Source organism: Papio anubis, chromosome 2, assembly GCF_008728515.1.
Source record: "Papio anubis isolate 15944 chromosome 2, Panubis1.0, whole genome shotgun sequence".
NCBI lineage: Eukaryota > Metazoa > Chordata > Mammalia > Primates > Cercopithecidae > Papio > Papio anubis.
The window spans coordinates 29,777,713-29,799,930 of record NC_044977.1 but is presented as its reverse complement, the minus strand read 5'-3'; the positions used below and the strand labels follow the sequence as shown (position 1 = coordinate 29,799,930).

Genomic DNA, 22,218 nt, shown 5'->3' with positions numbered 1-22,218 from the left:
GACTAGGTGATTTATAAGAAAATAGATTTAGTTGGCTCATTATTTTACAGGTTTTACAGGAAACACAGTGGTATCTACTTCTGGGGCGACCTCAGGAATCTTCCAGTCATGGCAGAAGGCAAAGAGGGAGTAGGTACATCACATGGCAAGAACAGATCAAAAGAGAGACTGGAAGGGAGGATGCCACACACTTATAAATAATCAGATTTCATGAGAACTCAGAAGGAGGGCTCACTTATCTCAAAGGGGATGGGCTAAGCCATTCATGAGAGATACATCCCCATGATCCAAACACCCCCACCAGGCTCCCTTCCAACATTGGAGATTATAATTCAACAACAGATTTGGGTGGGGACATATATTCAAACCATATTGTTCTGCCTCTGTTCCCTCCCAAATCTCATGTCCTTCTTACATGGCAAAATATGATCATACATTCTCAATAGTCCCTGCAAAGTCTTAACTCATTCCAGTATTAACTCAAAAGTTCAAAGTCTCAACTGAGGCACGGAAATTTCTTTCTACCTACGACCCTGTAAAATAAAGAACAAGTTAGTTACTTTCAAGATACAATGGGGGTATAGTCTTTGGGTAAACATTCCCATTCCAAAGAGGAAAAATTGGCCAAAAGAAAGGGGCTACAGACCCCATGCAAGTTCAAAATCCAGCAGAGCAGTCACTGAATCTTAAAGCTCCAAAATAATCTTATACCCCATATCTCACATAGAGGGCACACTGCTGCAAGGGGTGGGCTCCCAACAAGCTAGGCAGCTCCATCCCTGTGGCTTTGCAGGGTTTAGTCCCTGAGGATACTCTTACAGGCTGAATTTGAGTTCCTGTAGCTTTTCCAGGTGCAGGGTGCAAGCTGCTGGTGGAGCTAACATTCTCAGGTCTGGAGGATGGTGGCCCCTTTTTCACAGCTCCACTAGGCAGTGCCCCATCAGGAACCCTGTGTGGATACTCCAACCCCACATTTCCTGTTGTCACTGCCATTTGTGAGGGCTTCACCCCTGCAGCAGGCTTCTACTTGGTCACCCAGGCTTTCACTCATACATCCTCTGAAATCTAGACAGAGGCTTCCAAGTGTTTTTCAGTCTTGTATTCTGTGCCCACAGGCTTAATACCACATGGAAGCTGCCAAGGCGTACAGCTTGCATTCTCCAAAGTGACAGCCCAAGATGTACCTGGCCCTCTTTGAGTCGTGGCTGGAACTGAAACAGCCAGCATGTGAAAAGCAGTGTCACAAGGCTATGCAGGGCAGCAAGGCCTTGCCCATGAAACCATTCTTCCCTCCTAGGCCTCTGGGCCTGTGATAGGAGGGCTACTTCATAGGTCTCTGAAATGCCTTTGAGGCCTTTCCCCATTGTCTTGGCTATTAGTACTTGGCTCCTTTTTAGTTATGCAAATTTCTCAGGTTGCTCTACGGCCTGCTTTTCATCTCCCCAAAAAACTTGTTTTTTTTTTTTTCTGCTACATGACCAGGCTGCAAATATTCTAAATGGTATTGCTCTGCTTCCTGTTTAAACATAAATTCCAAGTTAAGTCATTTCTTTGCTCCTGCATAGAAGCTTAGGTTGTTAGAAACAACCAAGCCACATCTTGAACACTTTACTGCTTAGAAATTTCTTCCTGCAGAAGCTCTAGGCCATCACTCTCAAGTTCAAACTTCCACAAATCTGTACAGCATGGACACAATGCAGCCAAGTTCTTTGCAAAGGCACAACACACATGATATTTGCTCCAGTTCCCAATAACTTCCTCATTTCCACTTGAGACCTCCTGAGCCTGGACTTCCTTGTTCAGATCACTACCAGCATTTTGGTCACAATCATTTAACCAGTATCTAAGAAGTCTCAAACTCCTCTTCATCTCTCTATCTTCTTCTGAGTCCCCTAAACTCTTCCAACCTCTGATCATTACCCAGTTTCAAAGTTGCTTCCACATTTTCAGTTATCTTTATAACAATGTCCCAATGTCTCATTACCAATTTTCTGTATTAGGCCAGTCTTGCATTGACATAAAGAAATACCTGAGACAAGGTAATTCATAAGAAAATAAATTTAATTGGCTTCTGGTTCTGCAGGCTGTACAAGAAGCAGGGTGGGTGGCATCTGCTTCTGGGGAAGCCTCAGGAACCTTCCAGTCATGACAGAAGGCAAAGAGGGAGAAGCATATCACATGGTGAGAACAGAGCAAGAGAGAGAGGGGGTGGCGGGGGGAGTTGTCACACACTTTTAAATTACTAGATCTTGCTAGAACACAGAGTAAGAGCTCACTTATCCCAAAGGGGACGGGCTAAGCCTTTCATCAGGGATACACCCTGATGATCCAAACACCTCCCCTACCAACCCCAACCTCCAACACTGGGGATTACAATTCAACATGAGATTTGGGTGGAGACATATCTTCACACAATATCAATTGCTTTCTCTCAATCAAGACCATTTGAGACTTGAAATTACTTGTAAAAAGTTTTGTTTCTATTGTAGAGTAATGTATTAGTTAAAGGACACAAGCTGCTATAACACACTCTGAATTCTCAGTGACAATAAAATTCTATTTTTTGCTTTAAAAAATTTACCTTCCCCAAAACACAGAGAGGAAGACTAGAGATCTCTTTATAAGTTAAAAATCCTGGGAGGGGGGAGGGATTGCATTGGGAGTTATACCTGATGTAAATGATGAGTTGATGGGTGCAGCACACCAACAAGGCACAAGTATACATATGTAACAAACCTGCACAGTATGCACATGTACCCTACAACTTACAGCATAATAATAATAAATAAATTTTTAAAAAAAAGAAATAGAGAATAAACGTAATAAACAAATAAAACATATAACTGGCTAAAAAAAAAAAAAAAAAAAAAAAAAAAGAAAATCCTGCCAAAATCAATCACTTACTTTTTCTCTTTTTCGCTTCCCCACCCAACTGCAGTCTTTCTTAAACGTTAAGTAAATGAGAAATCCAGGCTGTGGTTGGTTAACCAAATAATAAAAGGTTATCTGGATATTATTGCCTTTTCTATATGTTTCTTTTTGGTCTGAGTCACATGTGCTGGGAAAACTGACATGAATATAAATTGACCATGAGGACTGTATTTTTAAATACTTAACTGTGATACAGAGGTGAAATAGTTAGATGGTTAGGACATTGAAATTTGGGGTTAAATTTCAATAGGAACAGATTGCAACTGGGTAACAAGTATACCTCATTTTTTCCTAAATTCAGCTCTTTTTAATATGCCCTCCAGCTGGAGGATATATGAAAGACTTTGACTTTTTCTGTTCTGTAGTCTTTTCAATTTTCAAAAAGCTTTTCTCTCTACTGTTGCTAAGAGGGAAAAGAAACTGTTGCCAAGTAACAGGAAAATACAGTGTCCAGCACTTATCTGTTCTTCCTCAGCTGCATATCAAATGCAAACCCTCAACTGTTCTCAAGGACATGGTGTGAGTAAGACATCATCCAGAACTTTGAAATACAGGAGTTTCAGGCCTGTCTGACCTCAGTGTTCAGTGTTTCTGTAACACTGATGTTCAGCTTTATATATAATTTTTCATATTCCACCTTGAAAAACAAGTACATTACTAATGCAATTGCACTTTTCATTTACCTGAAGCTCTTTGCTTAATCGTGAGCAAGTAATTTGAAGGAAGATTATCTTGCTTGTTTCATTTCTTCTTACTGACCAAGAACAGATGTCACATCTGACTTGCTTAACAAACTTCCTCTCTCTTCACAAGTAATAGGTAGGTAAAGAGATCTATTATGATTCACCTTGATGTAATACCAGAGTCTCTTTGTGATTTGAGAAAGTTGCAGATACGTATAGAGGAAACTGACTCATCCAAAAGGCACCAAAATCCACAAAATATTAAATGAAAACTGACTTGAGTAAGCACCAAAATTACCTATTTCTGGTGTTCCCTTCTCAGAAAATTTTCACTGCTGTTGCTACCCTGTCTATACCAAGTGCCCATACCTAATGGGGCCAGTGATTGACCTAAGGAGAAACCATCTACTACATGAGTTAAGAAAATTAAATGTCTTCTCTTGAAAATATGCCTTAGGGGACACATAGTGAGATCACAGCTTGCACTGGGGCCATATAACCTTAGGGCCATGTTAAGTCATGTGCAGGCAAGACAAACTCAAGTAGATAAAGAGATAGATGTAAAGAAAATAAGAAAATGATAGAGATTGTGCCACATCTGAGACTGGAAGAAGCAAAGGATAAGTAACCCTTGAGAGAAGTAGAAATTGACTTTAATTAGACTAGATTTTATTAACATTAATTAGTTCTACTTTTCAATTACTCCTTTCAAATGTGCTCTATTAGTTCCTTCTTTCCTTTGCTTTAGAAAGGTTCTATAACTTTTTGGTTACTATTGGTTGTTAAAGTTTACTTCAACCTAGTGTAATACTCAAATCTCATACCTGATTCACAGTATTTGCTCCCCACCTTGCCTCTCTCATATTTGCCCTTTCTAGTCTCTTACTCCTCTAGTGGCTATGAGATCAAGAGGAAAGACATAAAAATGAAGGTATCTGTCCCTACTTAACTTAGCAAGATTATCTCTGGGGGTAAGTATCTCTGGATATTTAGTTCAGTCTGATTCCATCTGATGCTGGATATACCTGAGAAAATGATAGTTGTGATTTTCTTAGAATGGGCTTCACCTTGATCCTAGATCCCACCACTGTTGTTCATTCCCTCAGACAGAGGTAGCTCTTTTCCTCTGTGATCCTGAAAAAAAGAAGTCCAGTTTCTGTCCCTTTTTTTCATATTTGGTATCCCATTGCTTTGCCTGGTAGCTGCCCATGTCTTCTGCCATTATATTAATCCCCTTTCTCTTTCAATCAATTATTCAGTAACTGCTGAGATACTCTCTCTTCAACTGTCGGTAAAAGAGAGCAAAGATGGACAGAGGTAGGCTCCATCATCTTTCTAAATATGCTTCATCATGTTTCCTTTTAGCCCTAATATTATGAGATATTCCACATGATCCTTGACCGTTTGAAATTTGTAGACAATAAATGGACAACACTCCAAACTCAGAAGATAGAAGTCAAGGTCTCCTAAAAACTTCCTTGTTATTTACTGCTTTAATTATTACACGATAGTGAACTTTTAATTTCTGCAGCTTGACAAACATCCAGCCAGGGAAAGAGATGTCCAATTCTATTTCTTAGAAGTATGCCCAATCTCTCCTTGTGATTATCTTTGGCTGTTCCTTAAACTTGACTTTCATAGTGGTAAGAAGACCTCACTTTTTCTATTCCCATTGTTGAGAAGGGGCAAGTGGTCTGGAACGAATATAGAGCCTGTTACCATTTTTGGTACATTCTTCCCAAGTGTACTTCCAAAATCCTCTGGCTTTTCTATCTGCCCACAAGACTATTTTTCATTCACCAAAAAGAAAGTGGTGCAGTGACATTTGGTAAGCTCTGCAGAGAGAGAGATCTGGCATCCATTGTGCATTGCTTATTAGCTTACAATTAGCCTTAACTGTGATTCCCAAATATCAGAAAAAGCTCCATTCAGCATCATTTACACTGACTACAGTTTAAGCTTCCTTTTTCATGAGACCTGGCTGTATTTCCTGTCCTTGGTTTCTGTGACATCTATTATTAAAGTAAACCAACTACTTACTTTTCTAGTTTCTGTCCTTATGCCCAGACATTAACAAACCGAGACAACAGATGAGTTCCCATTAAAATTTCTAGAGAGCAATGAGAAAAGGGACTTAAGAATCTACTCGAAAGACGATCTTACAGACACAAAAATAACAATATGGCCGGGCGCGGTGGCTCAAGCCTGTAATCCCAGCACTTTGGGAGGCCGAGACGGGCGGATCACGAGGTCAGGAGATCGAGACCATCCTGGCTAACATGGTGAAACCCCGTCTCTATTAAGAAATACAAAAAACTAGCCGGGCGAGGTGGCGGGCGTCTGTAGTCCCAGCTACTCGGGAGGCTGAGGCCGGAGAATGGCGTGAACCCGGGAGGCGGAGCTTGCAGTGAGCTGAGATCCGGCCACTGCACTCCAGCCCGGGCGACAGACCGAGACTCCGTCTCAAAAAAAAAAAAAATAAATAACAATATGCCATTTATTTCAGAGAATACTAAAGGGATTTTAAGAGACAATAGTCACTCCAGAAGCTATTGGTTGATAGCTGGTAATATGTTATCATCATTCAAAATCAGTACCTGAAAAATAGAATCACATTTTTATTTAGAAAAAAAAGACAAACGGACCCTTTATTTTGAAAGCTTTGAATGTTGTCTCAAGACAAACATCCTCATGCAAATAAAAAATTAATTTATATACCTACAAATCACAGTAGTGCCTAGGGTAAAATTCTTTAAATGATAGAAAGTGAATTCAAAAACCTTTCCATGTCTGTGGGTGTGTTCGGTGTTTCTCTGTACATTCTATATAGGCATGTATATATCATAAATGTCCAGTTGACACTTGAACATCATGGGGGTTAGAGGTACCAACATCCCATGCAGTTGAAAATCCATGTATAAGTTTTAACTCCTTCCAGAACTTAAGTACTAATAGCCTGCTATTGACAAGAAACCTTACTGATAACATAGTCAATTTACATGTATTTCATATGTTATATACTACATTCTTACAATAAAGTAAGCTACAGAAAAGAAAATGTTATTAAGAGAATCATAAGGAAGAGAAAACGTATTTACTGTTCATTAAGGGGAAGTGAATTTTCATAAAGTTTTTCATCTCTCTTCTCTTCACATTGAGTGATTTAAGGAGCAGGAGAAAGAGTGTCGATCTTGGTGTCTTAGGGGTGGGAGAGATGTAGGAGGTAGAGGAAGCAAAAGGAGAGGCAGGAGAAGCAGGCATACTCATGGGAACTTGTGTTGAAAAAGTGAGCCCATCCTGTTCAAACTTGTGTTACATAAGAGTCAACTGTATGTGTATATATGTATATATTTATACATGTAAAGTTTAAACAGAAAGCGGTATAAATAAAATAAAATTGGGTTCATATTTAAGAAATGTATTTGATTGAAGATTTTAAATCTTGAAAAGCTTAATTAATTTAAAAAAAAATCTTAGAATACATTTTTACAGTTTTCCTAATGTAAAACAGTGAGGTATGCTTTACTTTCAAACTTACTTTGGAGTTTTGCCTCTGTTACTTACTACCTATAGTATTAAGAAAGTCGGACTTTTTAAATACCCTTTTCCTTCACCATCAGATGTCCCAAGTGTATCATTTGTTGGATAGTGATGTTAACGGACAGCTGCTTCAGCTGGTCCTTCATGAAGCAAATTCCACAGCCATTTTTAGTCCAGTAATGAATGCCTGGTTACATAGACAAGAGAACAGCTATAATAATTAATATACTAGTGAAAGCACAGAATGTTAATAATTCCTAAGAAAAGAGCCCGCTTTTCCAACTACTCTTTGGACTCTTGTCTCACAAACTTGGTCCTTAAGGGAGAAAAAGGGAGAAAGAGAGAGAGTAAAATTTATCAATAAACTGTTATATATCTAAAAAACAAAACTACACTAATTAGGATAAATTGAATTGAATGATTCAAGCATAATTTTCATATCCTTTTTAAGTACAAAGTTACTTGGAATCTCTATTGCTATTCTTTTGTCAGAAAACTTCCTTTAAGTCAGTAGGTTGGTTAAGAAAAATGTTTAGGAAATAATGATTTCTTTTAATAAGCATTATCCAGGGAATAGATTACATATTTTCTGTGTGTGTGTGTGTGTGTGTGTGTGTGTGTGTGTGTGTGTGTGTTTTTAGGACAGCAGTATGAGGATTCATTCTAAAACACATTTAGAAAACATCAATCTAAGTATTTTATAGACAGTTTTTTAAATATTGTGGGCCCATTTTGACCTATAGCCAAATATATTACTTCACTTTGTAATTATGTCACACCTACAAAATGTATCACACTTGGAAATGCCAAGAATCTGAACTCAAGGGCATTAAAAGACTCCTCCAATATTAAAATTTTATAATGTAGGATTTCTGTTAAGATGTCCCATAAAATTTCAGATTTAAATGAATATTTTCTATCCCTCAAATTAGTATTAAGTATAGAGAAATGGAAACTTAGAATCCAATATTTGGTATTCCACTGATTTTTCCATTTGCTGATACTTTATAATCTTCAAATTGAAGCATTCACAAATAATTTGCATTGCCATTTGCAACAACATGGATGAACCTGAAGTGAAATTAAGAGTGAAATAAGCTAGAAACAGAAAGAAAAATACGGCATGATCTCACATACAGATGGAATGTTTTTTAAATGTCAAATATATAGAAACAGTATAACAGTGCTTACCAGGGGTTTAGAAAGGGAAAAATGGAGAGATGAATGTCAAAGGGTACAAACTTGTAGTTATGTAGGATAAAAAAAAGTCTAGAGACTGAATGCACAGCATGAGGAATATAGTTATAATATTGTATTATATACTAAAAAGTAGCTAATGGAGTAGATTTTAGGTGATTTTACTACAAAAAAAGGTAACTATGTGCGGTGATGGATATGTTAATTGCTTGACTGTGGTAATCATTTTATTGCATATATGTGTATCAAAACATTATGCTATACACATTAAATATATACAATACAAATAAATGAATTAAATAGATTTTAGTTTTCTTGTTTATTGGTGATAAATTAGAACCTACCTCAGTTTAAATGTTATATGATATTTTATATATGTGTGTGTACATACACATATATATGGTATTATGTAATGTAGCCTCTATTACATGTGATGTAATATATATTCTATAGAATATGTAATATATAGTAAGCATAATGTGATATATAACATGCAACATATCATAGATAATAAAGTGCCTTTTATATGAAAAGTGCTCAATGGTTCATTGCACAATTAGTCATTTCATTAAAAATTTTAATGTGATGCATCAAGTCTTTAATACTATCGCTATTAATATTTTATAACTGTGGATTTTATGTCTTTATCTCCAATTTAAAAACTGCACAGATTCTTATTCCAACCTCCTGGCTGCATAGCCTGACTGCTCAAGAGGTTTTACTCGGACACTGTCAATAGCAGCAGTATATAAAGAGGTTGATTATTTCATTTTCTCATCTTTTTGTTTCTGCTTTATCACAAAAATATTTGTCTTCCAGACCTCTAGTATCATTTTTAGTGCCCCTAATTGAATCAGCAAGAGAGAATTTACCTAAGCTGGGCCAATCATATTCTCCATCTAGTATTGGAAATATATACGACTTTAAGTAACTAGACAAGACCCAGTTGATTGCTTTCCTTGAGAAGCCCTGTAGAGATGGGTATGAGGTGTTATAGACATAATAAAGCAGAAAGGACTAATATGGAAAATGAGATGGACACAGATGGAAGGGGAGGAAGACAGAGATAGAGATAGAGAAAGAAAGAGGGAAGTGGAGAAAGAGATAGAAATGAGAGAAGGAAAGAGAGAGAGAAATACTATGTAGATTAGAGGAAGAAACTGGGTGGATTTCTGACTCTTCAGGCCCCAGTTCCAGTCCTCACGAGGCTCTTCTGTATTTCTTGCTCCAGGTTCTAAGACATAGATAGTCTCATAGGGTACTTTGAGGATGTTAAGAGCAATGAAGAATAACATGAGGCTGGACATGGCTCATCCAAAACACCTTCCCCAATCTTCTTTTATTCCAAGGAAGTGGGATGCTAAAGGACACGTCCCACTGATTGAGGGCTTAACATTACGGTTATGGTTCCTCTTGAGGACAAAATTATTATTGCTGTAATTTCCAGGAGTACTTTGGCAATAGTGTCAGCTGAAATAGAAGAGGGATATATTAAATAGGGTGGAATGTGTCTTCTTTGAAGATATTTTAGGTGTTTTGACTCGACACTACCAATACATCAGGTCAAGAAAGTTTAAGTAAAATCCTAAGAGAAACAGTGATTTTCTTACATGGGAATGTAATATGTGGCCTATTACAGCAGAAGTCTTATTAGGGATGGCACCTGGAGAATAGGGGAACTGCTTATCTGATTTCCCTAAGGTAGAGTATTAAACTTTTGGCTATTTTTTTTTTCTTTTTCAACTTCTTTTTTTAGGTTTAGGGAGTACATGTGCCAGTTTGTTATATGGGTAAATTGCATGTTGCTGGACTTTGGTATACTTTAAAAAGTAGGTCCATTTTATCTGGTTTACTTGCAATTCATTACCTTAGTTCTTTTGACCAGATCATTTTATTGCCTTCATGATAACTCACACCCTGTTTATTGCTACCGAAAATATGTAGCAAATGCTGAAGTCTCTAAAGTGAAGCGGTTCTGCCATGAGTTTCCAGCTCTTACTCATCAAAGATTTGCCTTAGTTCTAAAGGTTTCTTTTACCATCGTTTTTTCCTATGTCCCATACGTCCTATCCCAGGCTCTGTGCCTTAGGATGAGAGATTGTTTCAGGGTTCTTGTTCAATTTTTCTACTAAGCCACAAGTTCACTTTCAGTGCTGACTTTATCCATTGATTTATTCAGAGGTTTGTTTAACGCAACAGAGCTGTAAAATCGCCGCTATTATTCACTTAGTGTATTTGGATGGCCTGTTGTCAACATCTTTATGCTCTGTTCTATGTTTGGATTATGTGTATTGTGATAATGAGTGGGTATCAATGCTGGAGTTAAAATTGGTTTTTGGCAAGAAAGCATATTTTTATTTTCTGATTAGTGTCTCAGTTGCATATAAATTTCCCCATTGGGTAGAGATGTTTCCTTAAGCAAGGTCTGCTTTTCCTGTGGCAGCACAGGGGAACATTTGTGTTTAATTATTTCACAACCATTGTTATGTGGCCTATTTAAGCATTCAGCAGAGAAAGAAACTCTTCTTGTTCAGGCCTATGTTTGTGGATTTTTCTATCTTTAGCCTAAAGCACAATGTTAGACATACAGTAGAAGCTTAATACATCTTTGTGAATTTTAATTGAATTGTTTAGTTATAAAACACATGCAACCTATGCACCTTTTCAGTGTCAGTTTTACTGAATATGGATAAAAAATTGACTGGGGATAAAAATATTCCAAGATTTGACTAAATTTCCGGTGTGTGACTCTTTTATAACAGATGGAGTGCAAAGAGGTAGTATATCATTTTTGTGGAGGGAATGTATCAATGTCCAAGACTAAGGTATTGCAAAATGATGAAAATTTCAAATGCTAGAAAAATCTGAGTAAGGAAGCCTGTACTCACCAAAAATCGGAAACACAATTCTAATGAGTTCTGATATGCATTTTGTCCAAAGCCATGTTTTATTGGCCAATGAAACCCTAAAACTATAATATTCAGACCAGAAAAGATATTAGAGCATTGAAAGTTACATTCAGGTGCATAACATAGTACAGTACACAGTAATTTTTTTTTTTTTTAGACAGAGTCTCGCTCTGTCACCCAGGCTGGAGTGCATTGGCATGATCTCGAATCACTGCAACCTCCGCCTCCTGGGTTCACTCCATCCTCCTGCCTCAGCCTCCTGAGTAGCTGGGACTACAGGCAACCACCACAATGCCCGACTAATATTTTGTATTTTTAGTAGAGATGGGGTTTCACCATGTTAGCCAATATGGTCTCAATCTCCTAACCTCGTGATCTGTCCTCCTCAGCCTCCCAACGTGCTGGGATTACAGGCGTGAGCCACTGTGCCCGGCCTACACAGTAATATTATCTGTAGATTTATACTGTGTTTCACTCCAATATCATTACCTAATACGGCATCACAACCTCATAGATTTCATTTTACTGGCCTCTGATTTTTTGTGTGTGTCTTATAATTTCATTTTCTTCTTCCTTCCTTTTTTGAGAAAATATTCTCCCGGATAGAACACTGATCAGAATTCTAGACATCATTTTAACCAGTATTTAAAAGGTTTATACTACTATAATAATTGAAACAGAGTGATATGTCTTCAAGAGAATATAAAATAATATAATAGAGTGTACATATGTGATATGGCATATAATAAAGAAAAATCACAAGGCAACAGGAAAATAAAGTGTTAGTCAATAAATCAATTTTAAAGTATGGGTTATCATGGAAAATAGTCTAAGTTCAGGTTCACATCTTATGTCATTTATATAATATATTCCAAGTATCTTAAAAACTAGAATTATGGTAGAATATTATTTTCCAAAATAGAGCAGATACTATTTAATCTTTGAAACAAAGAAAGAACTCATTCAACAAGTTGATAATTTGATCACATAGAAACATTTAATTTCTACACAAAAATGAATAAAATTGAAAGATAAATAAACTTGAGAAGTTATCTACAAAAACAAACACATATTATTATAGAAAAAATATTGTTCAGCATTGATATAAAGAGAGAACATGCTAGTTGTGCAGCCTTGGGTAATTTTCTTCACCTCTCTGGGCCTCAGTTTCCTAATAAATAAAATGAAGACAGCAAGAGTGTTTATTAGGAGCACATCAGATAACTCCTGTAAAGCATTCAGATAGTGATGGCAAAGAGTAATGTTCCATAGAATGTAAGCTTCTGCTGTTGTCATTGTTGTCAGATGAAAATTCTAAGGAAAAACCCACGATACAGACATACTGTTTATTTAAAAAAAAAAAAAAAAAAAAGTATAAAAAATGTTTAACAGGCCAGGCGAGGTGGCTCAGGCCTATAACCCCAGCACTTTGGGAGGCTGAGGCAGGCGGATCATTTGAGGTCAGGAGTTCGAGAACAGCCTGGCCAACATGGTGAAACCCCATCTCTACTGAAAATACAAAAATTAGCTGGGCATGGGGGTGCACACCTGTGATCCCAGCTACTCAGGAGGCTGAGGTAGGAGATTTACTTGAACCCGGGAGGCAGAGATTGCAGTGAGCTGAGATTGTGCCACTGCACTCCAGCCTGGGCGACAGAGCAAGACTCTTTCTCAAAACAAACAAACAAAAAGAAATCTTTAACAGAAGCATGAAAACTATATTAAGATATCACTTTCTTTATCATTTTAGCAAAGATGAAAAATGATACTATTCAATGAAGGAATGAATATAATAAAAATCACTTCATACATTGCTATTGTAAGTTTACAGGTTGTTATGAAGTGAGTTCCTGTGTCCCTCCAAGGTTCAAGTGTTGAGACCCTAACCCCTAATGTATTGGTATTAGGAGGTCAGGCCTCTGGGAGCTAGGTAGGGTTAGTAGATGAGGTCATGATGGTAGAGCCCCGTGATGGGATTAGTGTTACTAAAAGGAGAGGAAGAGACCAGAGCTCTCTTTCTTTCTGCCATGTGAGAATATTACAAGAAAGCAGCTGTTCGCAAGCTAAGAAGAAGGCATTCACCAAAAACCAAATTGGCCAACATCTTAATCTCAGACTTCCTAGCCTCCAGAAGTGTGAGAAATAAATTTCTATGTTTAAGCCACCTAGTGAATAGTATTTTGTTATAGAAGCTCAAGCTAAGACATATGGCTTTCTAGAAAGGAATTTTACACAATGTATTTAGAATTGTTATATTATTTTCTCTTTTTAACAAGTCTTTTAGGAATATATCCTAAAGTAATAGATATTTGCACAAATATTGATATGTGTGCATATGTGTATACATATGTTTATTAAATGTTATTTTTTATGAATTTAATTGAAGTATCCAGTGTTTTTTATAACAGCTAAAAACTGAAAACAAACAGTCCAAAAACAGAAGAATAATTACATTGCACTAATAGAACATTAGGCAACCATTGAGAGTGAAATTTTTATAGATTTCATAGTGAAATAGAAAATTCGTATGGTAAATATTTTTAAGCTGAACATCATATTTCTAGATGTATACATTATATCACAAATAAAAGCTATACATATCAAGTAAAAATACACATAGGGATATAAGAATATTTTAGAATATTAACATTAGTTAACAGCATAATGATTAAAAAATGATTATTTTTAAAAGAAAGATAAAATTAAAAAATAATCTTTTTTTTAAATGATTATTTTTTAATTTTATCTTTCTTTTACTTCCAAACTCTTCAGGTAACTGTGACTACTAATTAAAAATAAAAGTTTTAATAGATAAAAAAAAAGTTGAGGCTTTATTACATAATAGAAGAAAGAAGTGACTTTTGTGCATTCGAGTGTTATTTCTGGCACTGTCACATTCTACATGACCTTGACAACACTACTTAACTTCTAATGCCTCAGTTTTAAGTAAAGAGAGTGATATCCTAGAGCCAGTGTAAGGATTACCTCGGCTCATGTATAGAGATTGGCAAATAGAATGCACTCAATTATTATTAATTACAACTAAACTAAACATATAATTTTCACAAATATTTTGTAGTCTCCAAAGCAATCTCTAAGGCAATCTATTTCTTTATGATTCATGTATTTTGATGATCCAACAATCTCATTTTGAGCTCTGGTGTGTCAATACCACCCTGGAGGACATTTCTCAACATTACTGGTTCAAAAATGTGTATAGTCATCACAATTTACTGGGAACTTGGTAAAAATACATAAGGCTGACCCCATCCCCAAGCCATGCTGGATATATTCTCATTCAGTTCGTCCAGAACTATGACTGAGAATTTATACGTTTACAAAGTGACCCAGGTAATTCCATGAGATAAGAACCATTGGTCTGGATTCACAAAATACTGGGTAGAAGTTGTTAATTTTAAATATATATACACCTATTCTAAGTATCATGCAGAATGCTGAATTGTCAAACTAAAGAAATATTAGCTGGAAGATTTAAATTCCCAAAACATTTAACCTGATGATTTTCCTTCACAATAGAGGCCAGTGGCAAGGAGTTTTGCCCTAGGCATGGTATCATCGGGTAGCACAAATAATTCATGAAAAATGAATATGTTACTGAGGCAGTTTGTTTCTCAGGTTTTTCAGTCTAAAGAGTATAATTATAGACTCAGTGAGGCAAGGAGGACTGTGAGGGTATTGAGTGACAGGAGTTGCCAAGTGGGTCGGGGGGAGAAAGAGTGATGCTCCTTCCATAGCACCTTCTTCTAGTAGATATTGACAAGGACTCTCTCCCTGACCAAACATCCCTTTTCAACTAGGCCTTGGTTTGGTCCCATTCTTGGCCCGCTGAGCCTAGTTTTATCAAAGAATCCTGCTAAGCCAATTTAGAGAGCCTCCCCCAACCCTTAACACCCAATCAAGTTCCTCTTCCCCTACTCTTGATACCTAACCAAGTTCCTCTTCCCCTATCCCTAATACCTAACCAAGTTCTCCTTAGTAATTTCTCATTCATTCCTTCACTCTGCACATTGACTATAAATCTTCACTTGTCCCTGTTGTATTCTGAGTTGAGTTCAAGCTCTCTTTCCTATTACATTAGTCTTGACCCTGTTGCAGTGGTCTTGAATAATATCTTCCTTGCCTGTTTAACTCTGTCCAGTGCAATTTTTCTCTAATGATATCCAAAGGTCTGCTATCCATCACAGAGCTTTCTTATGTTCTGCCAAATAAGAAGGAAGCTTTCTAGCCAGGCCTTCTTAGTCAAGTGGGGACTAAAGAGAGCTAAATGGCTTCACCATTCCTGGAAACTCTAAAGGAAGCACCCTTCCTGCTGCCTAAGGAAGTCCTCTTGGCTAGTGGAGAGTGAAGTTATATTTAATTCTTGGCACAGGTAATGCTTGTTGATCAATGCTTGTAGGCTAGGGATTCTGCATGGCTAAGCATTTAGTTCCCAGGTGTAGGTAATGGATGAGATTTCGTCAAGTGGCTGCTAGTGACTAGGAGCATTCTGAATGCTGACTCTTCCATATATAGTTTGTATATCCAAGGTACAATTGTACCTTGTACATTTTCTTTCTCCAAGGTGCATGTGTACCTGGTACACTTTCTTGTATAATTTGTACCTTAGTCCTTCCTTTTGGGACCCTCATGTTACTGTTTATATTTCCTTTATTTTTCTCCAATCCCTCTAACTCCAGGATATTTCTGTGTTCTAGCATGAGAATCTTTTATCTCTTTTTGTATATTTTCCCACAGTAATTGTCTATGTGCATGAGTGCGCACCATTTCATTAAGGCTTCAATATTTCACATTCAAAAGCCACAGTGCTTTACTTTTTTTCTGTCTCTGCATTTCTGCTGTATCATGCCATTCTTGAGCCCTCATACCTGAGTTAGAGTCCAATTAGCAAAAGAAAATAACAGAAAAAAAATTACCTAAGCTAAACTTCAAAAACGCCATCCTACAACATAAGTAAAACAAGACACAGAGGTAAATTATTTGCATAAATAAATCAATTTGGAAATCACATGCTCTTACATTTAGAATTTATCCTGTGTAGTTGCTCTGAAAACTCCAGTGGCTTCTCATACACTCAAAAATGTTTGACAAATTCAACTATTTCTAACTTGACTCATTTTTAAGTGACAAAAGCCATGTGAATGTAATCCCTGCTTCTCTACACATTGGGAATCGCCAAGAATCTCTTTGTCAGTTTACACATTCCAAGGATACATCAGTATCAGCCAGATTAAGGACAGTTGAATAAAATTTGAATTTAGCTCTAATAGTCCCATGCATTACGATTACCTCTGTTTGAGGATCATGCAACCAAACTTCTCAGTAGAAAATTTTCCCTGTGACAAAAGGTGGTATCATATTAACAAGTCAAAAAATGAAATTCAAGTCTATTGAAACTTGCCATATGAAGCATAAGTTATTTCTGTATTTATTATTTATTTGTATTATTGTATTTTATTTACATTTGACACCTAAAAATAAAGAAGAGAATGACGATTACTACATACAGTTACTACCTCTAACTACGTATTAGGTGTTCACATATTACAGTCCAGATTTCCTGCTACAGAAATAGATTTATCTGCTCTAATATGTTGCCTCTGAAAAAACACTTTGTTTACATATTTTTGTTTAGAAAAAATCCATGTTCAGATTACTCAAAGAATATACTTAGGCAGCCATCACATAGCAAAGCATGTGAATGTCAGCTCTTCTGATATGTCTGAGGACATCTTACCATACAAAAAAGTTTTAGCTGCTAACGTTTTTAGAACAATGGGTAAAGAAACCCATTATTTGGTAAAAATATTTACAAAAAATATTTTTAAAAAAATAATCATTCGAGAAAATATTTACTGAATGATTTTTTAAGTTTTTCTTTCTGTTGCTATTTCATTTGGAGTATGTGTTTGCCAAGTAAACATTTACTTTAGTGACTCCTGTGCATGCTAGGCACCACGCTAAATGCTTTATATTAAAGGTGAAGAGGTAGGGCCTTTGTCTCATTCAAGCACATCATAAAGTGTGCTTTGTTGCACTCAACTAACACCTGTGGTCTCTGGTCACTCAGGATGTTTGTGGAGGAGACAGCAAGGCTGAGAATGTTCAAGTGCTGACAGTATTGTGTGATTTTTCAAATGTAAAACATTTCATTGTCAAATAAAGATTGAATATATTCAAGGTATATATTTGATATACTTATGTAATGATTATTATAACAATATGATATACAAATACTTTATGTAATGATTTGATTTGATATACATACACATTATGTAACAATTATTATAACCAAATTAAAATAGCCATTACCACTTATGCTGTATATTAGATCCCTATAACATGTTCATCTTATAGCTAAAAATGTGTATCCTCTGACTGATTTCTCCCAGTCCTTGACCCCTGGCAACCACCATTCTACTATCTGCTTCTGTAAGTTCAACTGCTTTAGATTCCACATATAAGTGAGATCATACAGTATTTGTCTTTTTGTGTCTTGCTTGCTTCACTTAACATAATGTCCTCCAGGTTTATTCATGTTGTAGCAAACGGTAGAATTTCTTTCCTTTTTATGGCTCAATAGTATTCCATTGTAATATGTACCATAATTTCTTTATTCATTCATCTGTCAATGAACACTAAAATTGTTTCTTCATCTCGGGTATGCTGAGTAATGCCTCAATGAATATGGCAGTACATATATCTCTTCCATATACTAATTTTGTTTCTTTAGGATATATGCCCCAAGGTTAGATTGTTGGATTATATGGTAGTATTATTTTTAATTTTTTGAGGAACCTCCATACCGTTTCTCATAATGGCTGTACCAATTTTCATTCCCATAAACCATGTACGAGGGTTTCCTTTCCTCTACACCATTGTTATCCACACACTTGTTACCTCTTGTCTTTTTATAAAAGCCATCCTAACAAGTGTGAAATGATATCTCATTGTGGTTTTAATTTGTGTTTCTCTAATGATTAATGATGTTGAGCACCTTTTCATATACCTGTTGTCCATTTTTTGTCTTCTTTGGGAAAATATCTGCTCAAGCCTTTTGCTCAATTTAAAAAATCAGGTTATTTGGATTTGTGGGGGTTTGGGGGTGGGGTTGCTTTTGCTATTGAGTGGTGTAAACTTCTCATATATTTTAGGTATTAACCCCTTACCAGATATATGATGTGCAAATATTTTCTCCCATTTCATAGGTTGCTTTTTTATTTTGTTGTTACCTTTGCTGTGCAGAAGCTTTTTAGTTTGATATAGTCACACTTGTTTACTTTTGCTTTGGTTGTCTGTGTTTTTGATGTCCTATCCAAAAATCATTGCCAGGGCCAATATCAAGGAGCTTTTTCCCTATGTTTTCATCTAGGAATTTTATGGTTTCAGATATAACAGTTAAGTCTTTAATGCATTTTTAGTTGATTTTTGTATATGGTGTAAGAAAAGGGTACAATTTCGTTCTTTTGCATGTGGATATCCAGTTTTCCCAGCACCATTTATTGACTGTGCTTCTGATATTCTTTCATCCCTAACATTCTAAGATTATCTCATTCTCATTACCTCATTTATTTCAAAGTTTCCTATTTTTAAGGATGTCATTCTTCTTTGAGGGTTGAGGCTTATGACAATGTACCATTTCTCTGGAAGATCCTGCATGGACTCTGTGGGGATTGTGGATGAAGTGGGTAGAATGTATTTTCTGTTTTTTGGAGAGAATTACTTCTAATGTTAAAGTCCAAGTGCTTATTCATTTTTCCACATGCTAAGTCTGTCTGAATTTATTTATTTTCTACTCCTAACATGGTATGTATTTTATCAATGGATAAGAAAAAGCTGTAATTGGAGCAAGAGAAAGAAAATCTAACAAACGTAAACACTCTTTTTAATTACTTAATATATCACATTTGTGTTTTACTTTAATAGCTCTGGAGTCATGTGGACGTTTGCTTTACCATCACTCTTCCTTTTCTACATAAATTTATCTGAATTCTCAACTGATATTAAACAAATAGTTACTACTACAATTTACAAATCATAATAGTAACTATGTATTTAATATCAGTTGAACCCTAAGTATTATTTATAACATAATAATCTCAGCAACCCTTCAGGATATTATATCTCCATTTCATAGATAAAGACCTGAGAATCACAGAATATTCTAATTAAATCTCCCATATTGCTTATTTACATACTTACACTTCACTCATATATTAGCAACTCTTTATAGGTTTCCATGCTGGTGAATTGTTAATTTTTTCTTCTTATGGGGTTTAAAATAATCAATCACTCAAATAGAAATTGAGCAAAATACACTGGGCTTACTGTTAAAGGAACAAAGGTATAAAATGCTTTAAACCCATATTGCCAGTTTGGCCTTCATTCTATATCACTCTTACTTCTCTAAGAAAGTGACTTCCATAATCACTGCTATGGCTTTCACTACTTTATATTCCCTTTTTCTTGGAATAGTTTATTGTTGGTTTGTCATCAGACTATGAGTAAAATTGAAATTTGTATATTTGCAACGTTGGATCGATGTACTCAATGTGCTTATCTATTGAGATTTTATACTGAGGGGGATGTGCACACCCCTTAAGCTATTGATTCAAGACAGCCGGAATGGAAGAGGCTTTCAGAAACTTTTGGCCAACACCTGGGCATCTCAATGGCTAATAATGAGTGAATGAGAAGAAATCCTAGTTCATCTCCTTTGCTGATAACAGCCACCCTGTTTTATTATTGCATTTAGGTTGTTCTGGTGAGAAGGAATAGGCGCCAAGGTGAGAAGAAATAGCCGAGAGAAGTTAACCCAGATAAAATGTTATGGAAACCTATTTCTTTTATCTGGATTGAGACACATCAGCTGTCAGCATGACACCAGCAGGAATACTGAAGTTACCAAAATCCTGGACTTCTTTGAGCTGGACGGGTCTCTGCCTTCACTGTATTACCAGGTGATACAAGAGAGGCCACCATCAGGCTGAGTATTTGTTGCCTATGCCTGCTTTCCTGGGGAATTCTACACTTTCACATTTCTGTAGGATGATTTATTGGGCACATTCCACCTCTGCACTCTTAATTTACCATAGCTCAGGATCAAAATAGCTTTAGAAGCTCAGCTTGTTTCATGATCATGGGGAAGAAAATTCATTTTCACAAATTCTTTATACGGTTTTCTTGAATTCCAGCATAGTATCTAACTGTAGTGGTTTTAAGAGTCTTGACTTGGCCGGGCGCGGTGGCTCAAGCCTGTAATCCCAGCACTGTGGGAGGCTGAGGTGGGTGGATCACGAGGTCAGGAGGATCGAGACCATCCTGGCTAACACGGTGAAACCTCATCTCTACTAAAAAATACAAAAAAACTAGCCAGGCGAGGTGGCGGGCGCCTGTAGTCCCAGCTACTCGGGAGGCTGAGGCAGGAGAATGGCCTAAACTCGGGAGGCGGAGCTTGCAGTGAGCTGAGATCCCGCCACTGCACTCCAGCCTGGGCGACAAAGCGAGACTCCGCCTCAAAAAAAAAAAAGAGTCTTGACTTGAAATTATGTTACTGTTTAGTATTTTCCCGTTCAATACGTGTGTGTGTGTGTGTGTGTGTGTGTGTGTGTGTGTGTATAGCTCATCATCTTATCAATTATAATTGCCGCTGAAAAAGAAACTTAGTTGGCCAGGTATGGTGGCCCATGCCTGTAATCTTAGCACTTTGGGAAGCCAAAGAGAGAGAATTATCCGAGGCTAGGAGTTCAAGACCAGCCTGGACAACATAACGAGACCCCTCCATCTCCACAAAAATAAAAATTAAATTAAAAATTAGTTGGTTCATGCCACTACACTCTAGCCTGGGTGACAGAGCGAGACTCTGTCTCTATTAAAAAAAAAAAAAAAAAAAAAAACAGTAGCTGATACTGGAGTCAATTTAATATGAACTCTATTTTCAGGGCTTTAGTTTTCAGATTCCCTCAGATAATTCTTTAAGAAGCCAGTTAAAGGTTGGCTTTACACAGGTTCACAAAATGACACAGAGCCTTGCCCTTATTTATCTGGTTTCTTTGTGACATTTGTCATGAAATTAGAATAGATGAGTAGCAAAATTTGCCCATCAGTTAACTAATTGTATTAATATATTCACTACAGAAAGTTGTTCCTTTCTGAGTTAGAGTTTTCCCATGGGGTTGGTTGGATTTGCCCTTTGCAGAGTTGTTATGTGGGTCTAGTAAATTAGAGAAGGGGCTGCTAGGTAAATGTAAAAGCACTATAAAAATCTAGGATATTATAACTAATGCATCTTGTTTTCCAGATGTTTGGCAATACCTGATCTGTTCAGTCGATATTTTGTTAATATCTTAGACATTTGCTATTTCTAGATTCAAATATGTTTACATTCGTGGCATAATTTTATTTTTTGTATATACTTTAGATTTCAAAAAATCCAAATACTTTTAAAAAGTCTACTTACTCTGAGGAATATTTAAAGAAATACTATAATTTGGGAGAGTAATGTTCCTGCTGAGTCATTTCTGACTGAAAACTACCCTTAATATGACTGACTGATGGTCAGTGTCTCAGGCAGAAGTACCGTTGGAGTATTCTCAGGTTATATATTTGATTTGGAAATGTATTTCAATTTTACCAAATACTTTAATGAAATAATAGAAAGTGTATTCGACAAATTTGTAATTTGTCCACACCTAATAGATACAAAACTCAAAATTTTGAAAGTTCTTTTTAACCTAAAAACATGGGCTTAGCTTAAAAAAGTGAAACATAACCAAACTATATATAAATTTCTAGATGTGTTTCAAGTAATTAGAATGAGATGAATAAGATTATGCAACATCCAATGATATTTACTGTAAGAGATAATTTTATTCTTACTAATTTTAATCTCAAATACTTAGACTACATTAATAGAAATTAATGTAGAAATTAATGCATCC

At 36.2% G+C, this 22,218-nt stretch overlaps 1 long non-coding RNA gene across 1 annotated transcript in view; it reads left to right on the top strand.

Annotated features, from left to right (window-relative positions):
- The window catches only part of LOC116273718, a 585,230-nt gene extending 564,633 nt beyond the window's left edge, over positions 1–20,597 (top strand). The window contains exon 4 of the long non-coding RNA XR_004182043.1: positions 20,034–20,597. This is a non-coding gene — a long non-coding RNA (uncharacterized LOC116273718). The remainder of the gene's footprint in view (positions 1–20,033) is intronic.
- Positions 20,598–22,218: the final 1,621 nt, after the last annotated feature.